Genomic DNA, 13,708 nt, shown 5'->3' with positions numbered 1-13,708 from the left:
ACGCAATCAGAGTGCGCACACCGCCTGGACTAAGACAGAGAATTGTACTCAGGCTCTTTCAATAGTTGATTAGAGAGAGTGTCAGAATAGGAAGAAGGGAAGCCTTATGGACTCTTAATAGCTACGAGATAATTCATGAAATGGAATAAAAAATGATCGATGTCCCTACATCCTCTGGATAGCGCCTAGTGATTGGATACAATTCCTTAACTTCACGCCACTTCACCTCAACAGACTTTTCCCAATTTCATTTAATTTCCAGCTTCATTCGTCAGGTATTGCTCAAGTGGTCTGAGAAGTGTTAACGTTCGACGCGCTCACATCAAACTGTTTTAAAAGCATTTGCAGTGATCCACATAGTAGCACATCTAATGGCTGCAATCAATCTAAAAACTCCGATTCGTCTTTTCGTGGACTTCTCTAATAAGCATACCGATGGTCGTAGGAATAAGTGTATTAAATCAGCAAATGAATAAAGGGGGTAAGTTTCTAAAGAAACTGTGGTGCTCCGTCGGTGGGGGTAACAGGTAATTTGTTAATATCAACTAAGTTGAAATTGTAAATTGGCCATCGTAACGAGTTAAAAAGCTGACGGATAGGGACGAATAAATGGAGGTCCCGTCTCCCTCAGGGTTAGGGGTAGGAGACGTTAATTTCCCACGCTCGAGATTACTGTGTGCTGGATGTCCTCCCCTGGGGTGGGATGGGTGGGTTTCCACATTTTCATTTAAACGAGCTATCGCTCATACGCGACATGTAGTTAAATAAAATTACTTACTTACTTACGTTTCGAGTGTTAGCCCTTCATCAGAGCGAATGGAGGAATTGTAGGTTGTGTGTGGGTTTATATGCAGAAAGTGAAGCTACGTTATTGGAAGGGGCATGGCGACGAGAAAAACACTAATAAATTAGTAGAATGAAAAGCGTTCGTTGGTACCTGTGGGATTAAGAATGCCGATTTGGAAGATAAACTTTTGTTCGAGAGTTTTTCGGCTTTCCGAGCTACCTAAATTTAAGGAAAGATCGCAGATTGCCATATGTTGCTTAGAATGACTGGGTAGATTAAAGTGTCTAGCAACTGGTTTTGATTCGTCCTTGTCATTTCTTTCTACGTCGCGAAGGTGTTCCCAGAATCGGTCACCTAGTCGTCTTCCTGTTTCGCCGATGAATAGCTTTTTGCAATAAGTGCAAGTTATCCGTTGGCTGAGGTGCACGTGAAGTGATCAGTAATCTTAATAGATCGTTTGGGTCCCGATTTTTTTTTCAGCGTTGTGAATGAAAGGACAAGTTTTGCATCGTGTGCGCTTTTAAAGGTGCCGGGTTGGTCATTAGTTTGTAATGAACTTCTGACCAAAAAATTGCCTTTGTTTTTGTCGCGTTTGAATGAAATGAGTGGTGGTTGCAAAAAGATAGTGCCAGTCTCTGGATTATTTTGAAGTAATTTAAAGTTTTTAAGAATAATGAATTTAACTGAGTGGTTGTGAGGGTGAAATGTGAGAGTAAATGGAATGCGGTCGGAATTTTCCTTCTGTGACGTTTGTAGTGCTGACTGCCGATTAATGAGTTAGGCGCGGTGGTGACCCGCTTGAACGACAGAAACAGGGTAACCACGTTTATCGAAAAACTGGCAGATAGACTCTGAGTTGTGAAAAAAATTAGAGTCATCACTACATAAACGACGAAGTCTTAGAAACCGAGAAAAGGGAATGGAATTCTTCACGATCAGGTGGATGCGAAGATGAATACAACAAGTAACTTTGTGACTCTGTAGGTTTGTAATACACACAAGTAGGTTTGTAATACACACTGACAATTCTTTATCCTTTTTAAACATCAGAGTTTCAATTGAAGGCAACGATTTATGCACTAGTATGTGTTACAAACCTACAGACTCGCATAATTACTCGTTGTATTCGTCTTCGCATCCATCTCACGTTAAGAATTCCATTCCTTTTTCTCAGTTTCTAAGACTTCGTCTTTTATGTAGTGATGACTCTGATTTCCACCACAAATCAGAGTCAGTGTGCCAGTTTTTCGATTAACGTGGTCACCCTGACTCTGTCGTTCAAGAGGGTTACCACCGCGCCCAACTTATTAATCGACATTCAGCACTACAAACGTCACAAAAGGAAGATTCCTACCGCATTCTATTCACTTTCACGTTTCGCCCTCACAACCACTCAGATAAATCCATCATTCTTAAAAACTTTAAATTACTTCAAAATGATCCAGAGACAAGCACTATCTTTTCGCAGCCTCTGCTCATTTCATTCAAACGCGACAAAAACATAGGCAATTTTTTGGTCAGAAGTTCTTTTCAGACTAATGACCAACCAGACACTTTTAAATGCGCTCGTGCACGATGCAATACGTGTCCTTTCATTCACAACACTGAGAAAATATCGGGACCCAGACGATCCATTAAGATCACCGATCACTTCACGTGCACCTCCGCCAATGTAATCTATTGCATAACTTGCACTTATTGCAGAAAGATCATACATTGGTGAAACAAGCAGAAGACTAGGTGACCGATTCCGAGAACACCTTCGCGACGTGGAGAGGAATGACAAGGACACATCGAAACCAGTCGCAAGACATTTCAATTTACCAAATCATCCTAAGCAACATATGGCAATCTGCGGTCTTTCCTTACACTTAGGTAGCGCGGAAAGCCGTAAAACTCTTGAACAAATGCTCATCTTTCAAACCGGCAGTCTCAATCCCACAGGTACCAACGAACGCTTTTCATTTCACTAATTTATTCGTGTTTTTCTCGTTGCCATGTTCCCACCAATCACGTAGCTCCATTTTCTGCCTTTAAAAGCACACACAACCCACAATTCCTCTATTTGCTCCGACGAAGGGCTAACGCTCGAAACGTCAGCTTTTGTTATCGTAACGGTGGCCAATTTACCGTTTCAACTTTGTTGATATATTGAAATTATTTAGTTACCCCCACCGACGCAGCCCCGAACAGTTTCTTTAGAAACTATTAGCCTTTAGTTCCTCTCTAGTAGTGACCGTAGAATTCAGGTTTGGGGCCGTTGTATTGGCTGAAAAATTGGTGTTCGACAAAACCTACAAGAAGATTGGCATAGCTGGGTCCCATTTTGGTACCCATGGCTACGCCATTAGTTTGTTTGAAAAAGTTATCCCCGTCAAAAATACTATTAACGAACTCATAACTAAACAAGAATTGCCGGCCACTGCAAAAAATCTCACCATAACCACGCCTAGAACTTCATGATCCCAAACCTAGCAACCCAGGTTGGCCCATTGTCGCGGCTTAAAATTGTCTTACCGAACTTATTTCCAGCTATTTGGACAAAATTATGGCTCCCATCGTCAAAACGTTACCATCATATATTAAAGACAGCCAACACGCTCTTCAAATTTTTCGCGAGTTTAATTTCCTAGGGCAAGACAAACTTCTTTTCACTATGGACATTACATCTCTTTATACCATCATTCCTAATGGCGAAGGTCTCCTCGCCCTTAAACATTTTTTTGATCAACGCACTGTTAAGGAACCTAAACCTGAAGCACTACTTCGCTTAGCTGAACTAGTCCTCACACTCAATTGTTTTTCATTCGGGGACAACTTTTTCAAACAAACTAATGGCGCAGCCATGGGTACCAAAATGGGAACCAACTTTGCCAATCTTTTTGTAGGTTTTGTCGAACATCGAGTTTTCTGCCAATGCAACGGTCCCAGACCGCGGTACTAATGAATAGTACTAATAAATTGTTGAATTATTTGTCTCACGATGTAGTCACTTGAGATGTATGTAGACCTTCATCAGGCGATGGGGTCGACTGCTCACACGTTACCATTTTAATTTGTATCACGGCGATCCAATGTGACCGGCGGATTTCGATCCCCATTGATCCAGGGAGTTCTGTTTTCCCGAGAGCTGTTCCCTCGGCGGTTTGCTGTTGAGAATAGCTTCCACAATAAGTGATATCTCTGGAAGTTTATAATTGGCTTCAGGCAGTGTTCAAAAACAGTGAGTCTTCCCAAACAGACAACGCTTTTGAGATGAAATCAATCAAGTTGTTGCTCGTTTTTTCTCTTTGCATCTCTGTTGGCGGTAAGTTTCAAACATCGCAAGACGCGGTTTTATTTAACAACGGTTAAACTTTGTTTAAATAAACTAATTAGGCCCTATTTATATGGTCTGGGTGCCTGAGACAACCTTCCTCCAGAGTTACCCTGGGCTAGCTGGCTTTTCACTTATATTTCTTTACAACAGTTAGCTGACCGTTTGCATGAGGCCTGAACTTGATCGAGAAATTCATGTTTTTCAGACGCTCGCGCTCGTCCTGTGATCTATTTGAACCAATCTCGCAGAGTTGTTTATCATAAGACCCGCACGAGCCTCACGCTTTTACAGTAGAACCCCGCTAAATCGAACAGCCAAAAGGAACTAAAAAATGCCGCTTCGAGTCAGCTGATATTGAATGACTAAAAGATGGATTAAGCTGCACGTTGTGACATGTGCAGGGCAAGAAATAGCATGGCGCTTGCTTTAGTAAATCAATGCTTGAAATCTACATTGTAATCGAGTTTGAGACAGTTTTCTTTAAAATGTATTTTTTTTATGTTATTTAAAATTGGAAAAAACTGAGTAAAATACAAATGCTGAAGTTATCAGTGGTAATGCTCTTCTCATTTTCCGTCTTGTGAGACTGCTGTGAGTACTCGCACGGGGTATTTGGACAGTTAAGTTATCTGTTTTTTTTTTTAAGACCGTATTTCACAACATATAATTTCTTTATTTATGCATTTATTTATTTTTCCAAATGTGCCAGATTTTATTTCATCCTCCCACTGTATTGTTTAATTGTCTTTAACAGGATATGGCCTCAAGTGTCACACATGCTCTTCCGACAAGGGTTGGTTTGAATGTAATAAGAACCAGAAAGAGCGGATCTGTCAACCCAGTGAGAACACATGTGTTGCACTTCATGGAAGGAGTCAATTTGCCAATAAGTATTTCAAAGGCTGTGGTTTCAAAACAATGTGCAACGGCACAACTTCCATCTGTAAAATGAAGGTATTCATCGAGTGCAAGATTTCCTGTTGCAGCAGAGATTTATGCAATTGAGCCTAAGTCAATGGTTGGCCTTTCTTCGTGTAGTCTTCGAAAGCAATTCATGACGATGAACACTAAATAAATTGGATTTTTAGTGAGACCCTTTGTCAAGCAACCAATATAATTACACGAAGCAAGCATATTATTTTTTTTTACATTCTTTCTTTGCTCGCACTGTTCAGACATTGCAGCGGCTTTACCCTACCTGATAGTGGATCAACTTTATCGAGGTTAAACTGATAACTTATATATACCTGGACATCATCAGCATTGCATGCTACAAAATTACAAACTGTGGGATGTTCAATAACGGGTGTTACTTACCATTACTTTGTTAAAGCGCACTGAGTTTTCTACAATCATTGAGATGTTCTGGCAGTAAAGTAGCTGATTACATGGCATTTTATTTGTCCTCTTGATATTTCATGCAACAGAGTGACAAGGAGAGAGAAAAGTTATGTTGACAAGAGTCGAACTTGCCTCTGATCGGCGTTTGATTAAGCCTTGGATATAGTTGGGGTAATTTAAATCCATCAAAAAGAAAAAATAAGTCATCTATGTAATATCTTTCAAACCCATCCATTCAGAGTAGCAACCGTACGAGACCCATTCAGACCATTTTCTATGCAAATTAGCTTTTTTAAAACCCTAATAGAATTTACATTTATTCTGTTGTGTTTAATTAGGTGTCTCAAAAGGCAAGAAAAACTGAAAAATCCCAGACTAAAATGACGTAAATGACGTCTGAAGGCGTTTGTCAAAATCCACAACGTCCGTTGTGGTCAGCGGTTTAGTATTCTTTCATAAGATTACGATGACATTAGAAGTTGATCGGAATAACACCCAGTTGATAAATACGTCAAAAAGGTAATGTTGCTTGGGTACGGAAAAACAAACAGCAGTAAAAATACGAAAAATAAGAAAGATTACGACATAACATTTAGATGATGAGGTATGCTATGCATACAATGTTTTCATGAAGAAGTATACTTCCTTGCATTCAGGCCTTTACGATTACAATTTTTTACCTAAAATTCCCAAACCTTGCAACCCGGGTTGGCCCATTGTCGCGGCTTACAATTGTCTTACCGAACTTATTTCCAGCTATTTGGACAAAATTATGGCTCCCATCGTCAAAACGTTACCATCATATATTAAAGACAGCCAACAAGCTCTTCAAATTTCAAATTTAGCGAGTTTAATTTCCTAGGCCAAGACAAACTTCTTTTCACTATGGACATTACATCTCTTTATACCATCATTCCTAATGGCGAAGGTCTCCTCGCCCTCAAACATTTTTTTGATCAACGCACTGTTAAGGAACCTAAACCTGAAACACTACTTCGCTTAGCTGAACTAGTCCTCACACTCAATTGTTTTTCATTCGGGGACAACTTTTTCAAACAAACTAATGGCGCAGCCAAGGGGTACCAAAATGGGAACCAGCTTTGCCAATCTTTTTGTAGGTTTTGTCGAACACCGAGTTTTCAGCCAATACAACGGTCCCAAACCGCGGTACTAATAAATAGTACTAATAAATTGTTGAATTATTTGTCTCACGATGTAGTCACTTGAGATGTATGTAGACCTTCATCAGGCGATAGGGTCGACTGGTCACGCGTTATCATTTTAATTTGTATCACGGCGATCCAATGTGACTGGCGGATTTCGATCCCCATTGAACCGGTGAGTTCTGTTTTCCCGAGAGCTGTTCCCTCGGCGGTTTGCTGTTGAGAATAGCTTCCACAATAAGTGATATCTCTGGAAGTTTATAATTGGCTTCAGGCAATGTTCAAAAACAGTGAGTCTTCTCAAAAAGACAACGCTTTTGAGATGAAATCAATCAAGTTGTTGCTCGTTTTCTCTCTTTGCATCTCTGTTGGCGGTGAGTTTCAAACATCGCAAGACGCGGTTTTATTGAACAACGGCTAAACTTTGTTTAAATAAACTAATTAGGCCCTATTTATATGGTTTTGGGTGCCTGAGACAACCTTCCTCCGGAGTTACCCTGGGCTAGCTGGCTTTTCACTTTATTTTTATTTTTATTTTTTATTTATTTGATTTATTTGTTTAAGCAGGTTGAGCTGATGTGGACCTGCTGTTTTCCCACCCAACCCACCCCAGGGGAGGACATCCAGCACACAGTAATCTCGTGCGTGGGAAATTAACGTCTCTTACCCATTACCCTTAAGAGACGGGACCTCCGGCTTTACGTCTTATCCGAGAGACGAAGCAAAGTGGGTAAAGCATCTTGCTTAAGGATACAGCGACATGTCCCTGGTAGGACTTGAACCCGGGCCCTTCGACCCAGAGTCCAGCGCACTTAACCACTGGACCACTGACGCCCCACAACAGTTAGCTGACCGTTTGCATGAGGCCGTGAACTTGATCGAGAAATTCATGTTTTTCAGACGCTTGCGCTCGTCCTGTGATCTATTTGAACCAATCTCGCAGAGTTGTTTATCATAAGACCCGCACGAGCCTCACGCTTTTACAGTAGAACCCCGCTAAATCGAACAGCCAAAGGGAATGCCATGCCAGGCGTTGAGTGTAGTATGAGCCATTTCCTCATGGAGCATTAAACATCAGAGCTAAACTGAGTCAACATCCACATTATCATTTCATCATTATTTGTTTGTTCATACAACAATTTTAAAAGTTCCATAACACTCGAGCTCGTTCTGAGTTCTAATTACTCACCAATTAATTAATAATTGGTTATCGCATGACCCGCACGTCCGTGCTCGCCTTCATTGAAAAAACACTCGGAAAACATTTTTGTATGTGAGACGCACGTGATAACGCGAGCAGGGCAGTGAAAAGCTATACAGCACCCGCTGGATGCGAGTTAAAAAAATAGGAAAATGGAAAAGAAGAGAGCGACGTTGGTATGTTAGAATGCTAGTTGACTGAGTGAAGCCGGGGTGCATGAAGCGAGCGAGAAAACCAAAAGGACCAAAAGGAATACGTGAAAATGCCGGCACACTTTTAGAAATTGATCGTTTTTGATTGACACTATTGAGTTAAATTTTATCAGAGATCACGTTTGATAGCAACTGATTTGACGGAGTGGTGGTCGGCCATTTTACCGTGTTTACCGGCTTCATCGCTTTGGGGGAAGAAAAATCAAAACAGTCTGATTTATTGGTTGGCTGAGAGAAATGAAGTCTTTGGGTAACGTAATATCGAATTTGGAAGGTTTGAATGTACGTTCATGTACATGAAAATAATTTATCACATAACTTTTAATGTACAATTATTTCGAATAACGCACTCGTGCTTGTTTACTCCAAATTCCACTCAACATCATGTGATTGCCTGTATAGATGTTTATGTTACATAAACCATAAGCCAATGAAAAAGTGAAGAGTTCGATAAAATCAGACTGTTATATCTGTAGAGTTGAGATATCAGTCCAAAATTAAAGCTCAAAGCTATGGGATGTTGTCCAGTGGTTTAAACTATAAAAAAAAAAGAAAGGTGGAAAACTTAATTTCAACAACTGCAGGGGAAATACGGGTTTTTTTTATAGTGGCTTGCAAGTTAGTGTTAGTTGTATTTTTCAACAAACAGTCAGAGCAAAGTACATGTTCTCCTTATTGACCTATGAAGATACTTGTGAACTTGCAATACAACAAATAAAAGTAAGTGGTATACCATCATTAGAACGAGCTATTTCTCACATCGTTACAAAGAAACTTAAAACAGATATCGTTCACTATGAAATACAATTTTTGTCTTGCTCATCTAACATGGACCTTCATGAAATCAGACACATGCAAAGCACTGAGGAAAATATACCGGTAGTTATGATAATTTGGAACCCGCTTCAAAATTGAAAAGACTGCAACAAGTAAATTTTAGAAACAAAAGCAAATCCAAAGTTAGACAACAGCACGAGAGTGAGAGAATCCCAACTATTGATATCTGCATTAATTAATAATTAATAGAGAAAATCAGGGAAGGTCCTTATTAGGTATATAATTAAGTATATAATTATTAGGTATAGAATTGTACAATCTATTGAGTATAAATAGTGATTATTGATTAATGTATTACTTTTTTTATTGCTTAAAGTATTACTTTTTTTATTCCTTTATCCCTCCTTGTAAATCTTAAATATAGTATGCTAGCTTTTAATAAATATTTTCCTCGTGAAATCATGTGGTAGTGACCATCTTGAAAGCAATTGCTACTATGCTCACTACGCACTTCTCCCTTTCCTACAAGATGTAAAACTCTGTTCTCTCTATTTTCTCCTTTTATTTTATCTCACTTGTACTAATGATATAAATAGTGCAAAATAAAGATGATGATGATGAGGTATGCTATGCATACAATGTTTTCATGATGAAATATACTTCCTTGCATTCAGACCTTTACGATTACAATTTCATAATACATCTTTTTTTAACACATGCATGAATTGGCATGCACTTATCACCCTTGGGAAGGGGGGGGACTCCTGAAATAAAAAGGACTGGGGTGCTCAATGTACCTTTTAGGGGTTAAAATAGGTGGGTTTGGTACCTCTTAGGCTGTTCAACCTCGAAAACTCCACAGTAGCAGCTTCTATAATACCTTTTAGGGCATTGCACCAAAAATATGCGACAGTGCATTGTTGAAGAATTGGTGTCTCTCAGAGGTGAAAAACAATTTTATGCCACGCCCACAAACCAGGGCCTTGGTACCTCCTTATTATTTCTTTTAGAACCACTGCGCACCATGCACCACGAATGGTCAACACTCATAACAGCGCGTTTCCCTGTAGCCCGACTTACACTTACGATCTTGGATCGTCTTGTTGGTTATTAGCTTTTCAAATCATCGTTTTGTTTGCAGATTCTTAGGAGAGGTGACGGGAATTTCTCTGTTTGTGCGATCAAGTTTCCATCAGGACATGTTTTGGCTGCAGGCCTGTTTTGGCTGCAGGCCTGTTTTGGCTCGTTCTGATTGCTAAAAAAAACGTTTTACTAGCATTAATAAAATGTCATCTTTCCAGCTGTGAAATCGTTTCTGAAAGATGCTGATTGGCCAGAATTAAACAACGGTAATCGAATCCATTTTTTAATGCTTTGCTATTAAATGAACTGTTTCAAGCTTCAGTCGTCATCTTAGCCGCACCACGCTTCAGGCAGTGTTCAAAAACAGTCGGTCCAGTGGTCATCTTAGCCGCATCACGCTTCAGGCAGTGTTCAAAAACAGTCAGTCCAGTGGTCATCTTAGCCGCATCACGCTTCAGGCAGTGTTCAAAAACAGTCAGTCCAGGGGTCATCTTAGCCGCATCACGCTTCAGGCAGTGTTCAAAAACAGTCAGTCCTCCGAAATCGATAACGTCTTCGAGATGAAATCAATGAAGTTGTTTCTGGTTATTTTTCTCTGCATCTCTGTTGGTAAGTTTCAAACATTGCACTTTCCTTAACTCTTAAAGTGAAACATGGATGCTCTTTTATACCACTGGCACCTTGTGTAGACAAAGGCTCAGTGATCATTAGCTTTACCCTTCAAGCCACCACCGTACTGCACGGAGCAAGAAACATCAGAGCTAGACTGAGTCACCATTCGCATTATCATTTCATCTTAACTTTATTTTGTCTGTTGATACCACGATTAAGTTTTGGAAACATTCGCGACCGACGAGATCTAACCTAGACCACGGTTTTACGCAATCAATGAGTGGGCCTCAGCCTTTCTCTATAAGAAGTTAAGTTTAATGTAATTAATGAAATGTCCTTCCACTGTTATCTTTTAATTGGCCTGCTCAACGCTGTGGAAAAAATACTCAGCTAATTAAATTAAGTAATTTGGATATATCAACAAAGTTGAAATGGTAAATTGGCCACCGTAATGATTACAAAAGCTGACGTTTCGAGCGTTAGCCCTTAGTCATTCGCTCCGACGAAGGGCTAACGCTCGAAACGTCAGCTTTTGTAATCATTACGGTGGCCAATTTACCATTTCAACTTTGTTGATATATCCAAATTATTTCGTTACTCCCACCGACGCAGCCCCAAACAGTTTCTAATTAAATTAAGGATAGGTTAGGACGCTGTTTTGTTTAACAACGGCTAAACTTTGTTTAAACTAATAAGGCCCTAGGTATTTATATAGTCCAGTGTACCGAGACTACCCTTCCCCGAGTTACCCTGGGCTAAACAACTTTTCACTTATTTCTTTACAACAATTAGATGATCGTTTACATGAGGTTGTGAACTTAATCGAGAAATTCATGTTTTTCAGACGCTCGCGCTCGTCCTGTGATCTAATTCAGTTCCGACTAACTAATCTCGAACGGTTGTTTATCATAAGACCCGCACGAGCCTCACCCTTTTACAGTAGGACCCCGCTAAATCGAACAGCCAAAAAGAACTGAAAAATGCTTCGAGTCAGCGTATATTGATTGACAAAAAGATGGGTTAAGCAAATCATTAACCGAGCTCGAGTTGGCAGGGCTCCACTGTCTAAAAAACACTAGACCAAAATCCCCGTATGGGAGCTGCACGTTGTGGCGTGTGCAAGGTCATGCGTAAACCGCTTGCTTCTGTAAATCTGAATGCTTGCAATCTAGATAGTAATCAGCTTTTAGATAGTTTTATTCAGTAATAATGTCGTATTTTTTTATGTTATTTAAAATTGGAAAAAACTGAGTTAAATACAAATACTGAAGTTATCACTCAGTGGTAACGCTGCTCTCATTTTCCGTCTTGAGACTGATGTGAGTACGCGCACGGGGGTATTTTGACAGTTGAGTTATCTGTTCCTTTTTTGAGACCATATTTCACAATATATATTTTCTTTATTAGTGCATGTATTTATTTTGCCAAATGTGTCAGATTCTACTTCATCCTTCCACTGTATTGTTTAATTGTCTTTAACAGGATATGGCCTCAAATGTCACACATGCTCTTCCGACAGGGGTTGGTTTGAATGTAAGAAATACCAGAGAGTGCAGATCTGTCAATCCAGTCAGGATACATGCGCCTCGTTTCACGGGAGGACAAAGTATACCAATAAGTATGACAAAGGTTGTGGTTTCAAAAGAATGTGCAACGGCACCACTTCAATCTGCAACGAGAAGAAATTCATTGAGTGCCAGATCTCCTGCTGTAGCAGGGATTTATGCAATTGAGCCTACGTACCAATAGTTGGCCTGTCCTCGTGTGGTCTTAGAAAGCAATTCCTGATAATGAACGCTAAATAAATTGATTTTTAGTGAGACCCTGTATCAAGCAACTATAACCCCGCGTTTACACTCAAGCGTTTACCAAGGTATAAACATTAACTGACTAAACCTTGTTACATTTGTATAGTGTTTATACTGGCTCAAATAACTAAGGTAAATCTGTCATCAATCACAATCTAATCGAATTGGCGGAAAATTCTAAATCCACGCATAAAATGCTCGCGTTTAAAAGAGAAGCTGTGGTTCTTGTAGTCCTCGCGTTTTATTTTCTTGTTCTTGTTGAAGAATGATGGAAGGAGTACTTTCGTAATGATTTGTGTCTTTGTTTCTTGCCATAACTTCTTCGTAGACTGAAACCAAACACGAAAACGTGGTCTCGAAAACGTGATCGAATGAGACTGGCGCAATCCCGACATCGCAGGATGTGAAATTCTATGCGACCGCAAGCGGATGTATCTGTCATCCAAACCTTGATTACTGACCTTAACCATACCTGCTCGCAGGGTAAACCATAGTTAGTAGAGGGTAACTAACTATGGGTAAACCGAACTTTTACCTTAGTTAACTTTCTATTGTCTTGAGCGGTGTTTATCGGGGTATCAGTTGGCGTTTACACACGAAAAATATTTACATAGGTAAGTTAACTCTAATACCTCGGTAGCACGCTCAAGTCTAAACACGGTAATTACACGAAACGAGTACATTAATTTTTTTTTATATTCTTTCTTTGCTCGCACTGTTCAGATGTTGTAAGTTTAGTCTAGCTGATGGTAGATCAACTTTACGTCTTTCACATTATTTAATTGTGTTCTGCCGAGGTTAAAACCATAGTTAGTAGACTAACTATGGTAAAACTGATAACTTATATATATATACCTGGACATCATCACCATAGCATGCTACAAAACTACAAACTATGGATGATCTATGAGAAAACCACCAGCAATAAAAATCTGACATAACGAGTGTTACTTACCATTACTTTCTTAAAGCGCATTGAGTTTTCTACACTCACTGGGATGTTTTGACAATAAAGTAGCTGTTTAAATGGCAATTTATTTGTCCTCTTGATATTTCATGCAACGGAGTGACAAGGAGAGAGAAACTTGCCTCTGATTGGCGTTTGATTAAGCCTTAGATATAGTTGGGGTTATTTAAATCCATAGAAAAGAAAAACTAAATAATAAGTCATATGCAAAGTCTTTCAAGCCCATCCATTCAGAGTAGCAACTGTACGAGACCCATTCAGACCGTTTTCTATGCAAATAGTCTTTTTAAAAGTCTCAAAAGGTTAGAAAACCTTAAAAAAATCCCAGACTAAAGTGGCGTCTGAAGTAGTCTTCCTCGCAGCCGTTTTTTGGATGTCACGCAACGCTCTCCCAAAAGAACGGCTGCTGACAACCGAGTTACATTCCTTTCTCATCGT

General features: G+C 39.7%; 1 long non-coding RNA gene across 1 annotated transcript; it reads left to right on the top strand.

Annotated features, from left to right (window-relative positions):
* Window positions 1–5,106: 5,106 nt before the first annotated feature.
* On the top strand, window positions 5,107–13,336 carry LOC111335272 (uncharacterized). The gene is made up of 3 exons (XR_015990594.1): window positions 5,107–6,900; window positions 9,942–10,492; window positions 11,978–13,336. It is a non-coding gene; the product is annotated as an uncharacterized LOC111335272 (long non-coding RNA).
* Window positions 13,337–13,708: the final 372 nt, after the last annotated feature.

Source organism: Stylophora pistillata, chromosome 1, assembly GCF_964205215.1.
Source record: "Stylophora pistillata chromosome 1, jaStyPist1.2, whole genome shotgun sequence".
Taxonomy (NCBI): domain Eukaryota; kingdom Metazoa; phylum Cnidaria; class Anthozoa; order Scleractinia; family Pocilloporidae; genus Stylophora; species Stylophora pistillata.
This window is presented reverse-complemented; position numbering and strand designations above follow the sequence as displayed.